The sequence below is a fragment of the Schistocerca serialis genome, chromosome 2 (genome assembly GCF_023864345.2).
Source record: "Schistocerca serialis cubense isolate TAMUIC-IGC-003099 chromosome 2, iqSchSeri2.2, whole genome shotgun sequence".
Taxonomy (NCBI): Eukaryota; Metazoa; Arthropoda; class Insecta; order Orthoptera; family Acrididae; genus Schistocerca; species Schistocerca serialis.
This window is the reverse complement of record NC_064639.1, coordinates 992555744-992562522: the sequence shown is the minus strand read 5'-3', so window position 1 is coordinate 992562522 and position 6779 is coordinate 992555744. Positions and strand designations below refer to the sequence as shown.

Here is a 6779-nt window from a genome sequence, read left to right as displayed (position 1 = left end):
AATGTGAATATGGTCAAGTGGCCGGTGAGCCTTAACTATATATATATACTAAGATGGTATCTGTTCTTTTGGACATGTCCGAAAGAGCAGATACCATCTTAGTATATATATAGTTAAGGCTCACCGGCCACTTGACCATCTTCTTCTTCTGTGCGAATGCACAAACTAGTGCCCGAACTATTACGGGAATCGGCAACGCACCGCGAGTAATGAGTATAATGGGCGGGGGCACTACGAATGTAGTGCGGGACAATACGTTGAGCACGTGGGTTTCGAGGGAGGCGTGCCAGAGATAAATCCCTGAAGTCGCGCTATCATCTGTGTCCTCGGTGGCTCAGATGGATAGAGCGTCTGCCATGTAAGCAGGTGATCCCGGGTTCGAGTCCCGGTCGGGGCACACATTTTCATCTGTCCCCGTTGACGTATGTCAACGCCTGTAAGCAGCTAAAGGGTGTCAATTTCATTGTAAGGACATCTAAGATACCAGGGAATAGCCCCCAATGGTATTGAATCTGTATAGCGTAACAATTATAGGCGAAGACAGAGACTGGAATACATCTAGCAAATAATTGATGATGTAGGTTGCAAGGGCTACTCTGAGATGAGAATGTTGAGAATATACATAGTTTGTGGTGGGCCACATAAATACAGTAGAGGACTGGTGACCAAAAAAGAAAAAAGAGGAAGAGAGACAGAGAGTGAGAGAGCAGGAACATTAATACTCAAATAACTGGTAATTCTCCGTGTTTTACTGTCTTTGTTAATTCATCGGCGAGGTCAGGGATTTTCTCTGCCTTGTGATGACTGGGTGTTGTGTGCTGTCCTTAGGTTAGTTAGGTTTAAGTAGTTCTAAGTTCTAGGGGACTGATGACCATAGATGTTAAGTCCCATAGTGCTCAGAGCCATTTGAAGCATATTTGTTAATTCATACTGGTAAAAGGAATACTGCACTATCTAATGGGCGCGTAAAATTCCTCATTACAAACCATTTGGTCTGTAATGGGGAATAAATTGAGTCTTTCCGACTACAGTGGGCTTCGGATAAACGACGTCATCAGCAATATTCGTCTGAGTTGACACTACCTGCGAATCGCAGAAACGGAATTGCCAATACCTGCTGAAAAACGAGAGAAAATACGTCTGGCGGCTCGTGCCAGACACATTCCGTATAACTCGCCAAAATTGTAGGAGATAAAATCGCACATGATGCTTGTCTCATAATTCCCAAGTACGTAAAAAAAAATTCCTGTTTTTGTGCTGAGAGCTGCAGTAGGGCACCAGACAGGGGAATCGGAACAAGGCAGTTGCCGAAGGCGCATTGAAAACTGCCGACCCGAGCGGAGCCGTTTCCACGCCACTCAGAATGTCGGCTGGCGGCTGGGAGAGCTCTTCTGTGCCGGCTCCAAGGACATCGCTTAAGGACTTCCACCTGAGCACCGGCGCACGCCGCACCGCGGCGCTGCGGTCGCGGCTCCACTGCTCAGCTCCTGGCCTGCTGTGCTGGAGTTCACCAGATTCAGTGCCGCAGCAGCAAACTAAATATCGCTACGTAGTGACGTTGTGGAAGATGAACTTCTAAGTCAAAATCTGCATTCCAGATGGGCACATCCACTGTAATTAATACATACCATTAGTCGTGTATAAAATACCTCAGTGATAAGATTTGAGTCATTAAATTAGTTTACGATCTTTCTAACAAGAGCATCGCGCTTTTTCGTTATTACCGATTTCTTCAAATTTCTGTTTTATGCAGATCTTGACCATAAATGAAGGTGACGGAAGTAAGAGCTCTAGATGGCTAAGCGTTTAGAAAAAAAGAAAAATGAAAAAAAAAATTATTTTTGTCACGGGTCGAGTGAGGAACGAGGCATTTATGTTAATATAGTTTCGAGAAGCGGTTGGCTCAGCGGAAAGAGCACAGAACGGAGATACGAAGGGTACTGAGGCCTACATGAGAACTTCGGATAGAAAATTAGATACTTTCATTATCTTACAGTCGACGCACGGCTAATATTCACCGTACAAATTGGGGAGGTAGTCATTTTCTTAGCATATTACACACGCTATGGACGCCTCATTATTTTGTGATTGCCTGGCTGTTTTAAGGTTTCTGTAGGACAAAAATCGGGTTACGTTCATAAAAGGTTCTCACTGGTCGCACAGTTTGGCAGCAAATCGCGCGATAATCACCACGTTTTTGGCGAGCGTAGCTGGTTATGCGCAATGGAGCGTCTATTGCTGCGGTCTCCTCGGTCTGTGACTTAGTTTGCTCTCTCGATAAGACCAGTTTTGAAGCATTATCATCAAATTGCTTACATGCATACGTACGTACAAACATAGACACCGCATTGTTGCACAACCGGAGTGCATTTGGAGGGAATCACTTGAATACCGCACGATGGCAAGCCGCCTCCATCCTCTACAATACATGACCACCCTGTAATTCACAGTTAAGTGCCTGGAAGAGGCGTTATCGAACCACCTTTAGCCGGCCGAAGTGGCCGTGCGGTTATAGGCGCTGCAGTCTGGAACCGCAAGACCGCTACGGTCGCAGGTTCGAATCCTGCCTCGGACATGGATGTTTGTGATGTCCTTTGGTTAGTTAGGTTTAACTAGTTCTAAGTTCTAGGGGACTAAAGACCTCAGCAGTTGAGTCTCATAGTGCTCAGAGCCATTTGAACCATTTTTGAACCACCTTTGAAGCTATTTCTCTATCGTTCCGCTCTCGAATAGCGCTTTGGAAAAACAAAACTCACATCTTTCCGTAGGAGATCTGATTTAACGGACGGTGGTTGGTCCAGGGGAAAAAGTACAGATAGTAAATCCGAGGGTCGTGGGATCGACTCACTCTGAGGAAATCGTTCCTTCCCTTTTCTTTCGTGTTCAGTTTTTACGTCACAAATAAATCGAAATAATGCTCAATATATTGCAGTTATTAATATTTTCAAAACGTGCGTGAAAAAATGAAAATGGAAATTTGGGCCTGTAAATAAATATCCAAGACAGGATTGTAGTTAACAACGTCTACAAGGACTCTGCAAATAACTTAACAAGAAGGGATTGTAGTCACAAGCAAATAAGTCGAAATTTTCACATTCGTCGGTGAAATTCGAAATGCTGCTTTTGAAGTCACATATAATGGAATGTCTCATTCGTACATTCTCTTTAAAAGTTGCTAGGACCATCTGACATAACGGAACCCTTGACCATCAAGGGGTAAAAGAAATTCTCATGAACCGACAGGATATTAACAAAGTAACCCATTCGTATACAGTACAGTTTGCTACAGTTCTTTCTGTAAAATTATTACGAACAGTCGACGCACGCCTAAAACAGAGTATTGCTTGATTAGTACCAAGGGTTCAAAAAGTGGTGGATGAGTACGTAACAAAACGTACGAATGTCACCGTTTCTTCACCAAAATCGGAAAAACTTACAACAGCCTTATACAACAAGAAAAAAATTGACAAGTGATGAAGTCTGTCTGTGTAAGAAAAACAAATTCACATTACTAGGCGGGATTTTGTAGGATGAAAGAGGATTGCCTTCGTGCGGTATTAAACTAATGTGTCAAAGCTGTCGATCCAATTACCTTTACGTAAACATTGTTCGTATAACGATGGCAATATAGCATCACAATAACACTGCCCCCCCCCCCCCCCCCCCCAGTTGTTGGCTGCGTACTGTTTAAATTTTACGCGAGAATTTTGACAATAATAGGTTACACGCTATGCTACGCCTCGATTACATGCAAACTGCGATAGATATCAAGCTCCTGTGCTTTGTTATAAACAAGCTTGTCAATAATGGTTCACCGATACCGACCTAACACTACTTTCAAATCCCAGTTAAAATTACTACTGGTTTTTTTTTTTTTTGCCTCAACGCTCAATTTGGTACACAAAATTATATATTTTCATTCAAAACAAGTTTTCATATCGCCCAAAATATTTAGTTCAACATTGTGCAGTAAGTAACTATCTCTCAGTCTCTCTGTCTCTCTCTCTCTCTCTATCCCTCTCTCTCTCTCTCTCTCTCTCTCCCTTTCTCTCTCTCACACACACACCCACCCACCCACACACACACACACACACACACACACACGCGCGCGCGCGCGCGCTCACACACACACACACTCAGACACTATGACTTTCTCTGTCTCTGTACTCCTTCTTTCCTGGAAAACATTTAAATTGTAAAGTAGCATTTTGATGCGAGTTTAGTAATTATGAAAAGATGACTACAATTATATACGCCTTGCAGCACGCTATTATAAATGAAGACTATTATAATTCAAAATGTTAAAATTCGTTTAATCGGTACACTATGATGATGCGGTGTTATACTGCGATTACTGCAAGTTTGGTGGCTGTTAATGTCATTATATTGGCAACAACAGTACAAATTTCCATCGCAAATTGCAAATAAGAGACGTTATTACGTGAAGTATGGTCATTAAGAAAAATAAGTTTTAAAATTACAATTTCGGGTTTTCTTTAAAAATATCCCAGTTTTGTACAGTCGAGGTCTATTTTTGTTCTGTTAATTAAGTTTCCAGAGGTTAACGTTTTACAGTAAGGTGATACTGAAGTGAAAGTATGCACCAATATTGCCTAGCGACAGCTTAGAAACGGCAAACTGCACCTCCTGCATATCCGGTAATAACAATTAGCTCCATGTAAAATCACATTCGTAGATGACGACAAATTCGATTTCTGTGTGAATATTGTAAACTGATCCTGTAGCAGTGAACATATTGAATAGTTGATATATTTCTATATGAGCCTCCATCAGTTTTATGATGCTAAAATCATATAAAGTAAATTCAAATTTGTGACACATTAGCATCATCTGTTTCGTGAAAGGAGTTACACTAAAAGCAATAGAATGCTATTCATCCTCACTTTAAAATTTTACTTCAAACATTCTATAATCAGCCATGCAGTGTACTATCACCTTTTCAAAAAGGAAAAGAAAAAAGACTTGCATACACGTGTATCAATATTGATGGGATATTGTCTTATCCGGTCTGCATTAATGACGACACATTTCTGTCACGTAACACAACTGGAGGGAGTTGCGCGGAAACCGTGAGAAGAGATACATATATGGTTGGGAAATAAATTTGGCCTGAGTTACATTTACGTATCGTAGAAATTCTCGGTTTTCTAAAATGTTAGGTCTATCCGATATAATTTTCACATATATATCATACAAACATATTTCTTACATTTATTTAAACAAGACGATTCACTGATTAGGAAGGATGAGTGTTGTATATCTCACAGTGCCTATCGTTATCACCTTGCAAATTACATCGCTTGATGGTCTATGCAGTATTAACACTTTTGAAACAGAATATTTCAACGATTCCTTCGTAGCTTCCTGGTAGAACAACGTAATTACAAAAAAAAAAAAAAAGCACAGTACTGTGGATATTCAACAGGATCTTGTTTTCAGTTTATGAATTAATGTTTCAAACCATTTGATGGTTGGTCATGAATTGGGACCAGTTTAAAGTTGTCATTAGTAATTCCCCACATAGAAATTCTTGTAGGATGATAGTATTTGAAGTCGGAACAGCACAAAGGAGTACAATCACTGATATTTATCAACATGTCTCCAGGTGAATGATCATGGATGGAAACTGTCTACGCCCTAAAACTTTCATAAACTGGATTTATGTGACCTGAGACTGTTAAATAGATGACGCAACAGTATGATGCAACAAACTGGCTACAGGAGAAGTACTTTCCCTATTTATAAGCAGACCGTTAGGTAAACTTTGCTTGAAATTAAATATAAACCGTGGAAACGTAGGAAGAAAATTAGCTTTTCCATTCGGGTTACAGTGCTTGTCAAACTCAATCTCTAAAGCTTACCGCACTTAATATAGAAGGCACTGCATCTTATACCAAACGAGAGATATTGCGCTTCATCTCAAAGCAAAGCATTTTCTATTACCTTAAGTGACTGGGTGTTCCTTCGTTGATCTACAATATCTCATTACATCGTCAAATTTAGTGTACATCAAGAGGGAAAGAATCTTAATATTATTGTTTCAAAGCAAGATAAATTTCAGCATATAGAAGTAATTGAAGGGTCTGTCGTGTATTGTGTAATAATACATTAAGGTCACTGGAACATTAAATCCTCTTAGGAAGTTTTTACCATGGTTTCTAGCAAAACAATAACCACTTTATGTAGTTAGAAATACAATGATAATGTGTTCGGGTATCGTTAAGCTTCTTCATAGACTTTAAATCCCTCAAAATGTCGACATGTTACTTGGACACGAATCATAACTCTGAGTCCCACTTACTGATCTTCACTTAAAAGTGATCACCACTTAAACGTGCTTTCTATTGACACACCTCCAACTCCGTCAGCATAGGCTACTTACACAGTGATGTGGATGGTAGTGAAATGCATTAAAAACTATTTTGCGCTAAGCTGATTAAGGCTATTCGTGCTCATGACAGCTGAAATTATTCAATCAGATTGTATAGAAAGCCTCTACATTGAAAATTGATGTTAATTTAATATTACTTGATTACGTTCCTAGTTTTCTTAGGAAGTCGTTACCAACACCTGCAAACACTCATTTTTTCCCATGCATTACTGCTTGTTATGTATCTTTTCGACTAACTTGTTGCAATGTATTTCCAGTTATCTCCTAGGTACAAAGTACGCTACTTTGTAAAAGTTCTAAAAGTAATCTCCTCTTTGTATCACATTAAAAGCAGGAGCTTGCAAATCATTAATTCCGCTTATGTCAA

The 6779-nt window shown here is 40.1% G+C and overlaps 1 non-coding gene across 1 annotated transcript; it reads left to right on the top strand.

The window, feature by feature from the left end:
• Positions 1 to 323: 323 nt before the first annotated feature.
• Positions 324 to 397, top strand: Trnat-ugu (transfer RNA threonine (anticodon UGU)). Its single transcript has one exon. It is a non-coding gene; the product is annotated as a tRNA-Thr (tRNA).
• Positions 398 to 6779: the final 6382 nt, after the last annotated feature.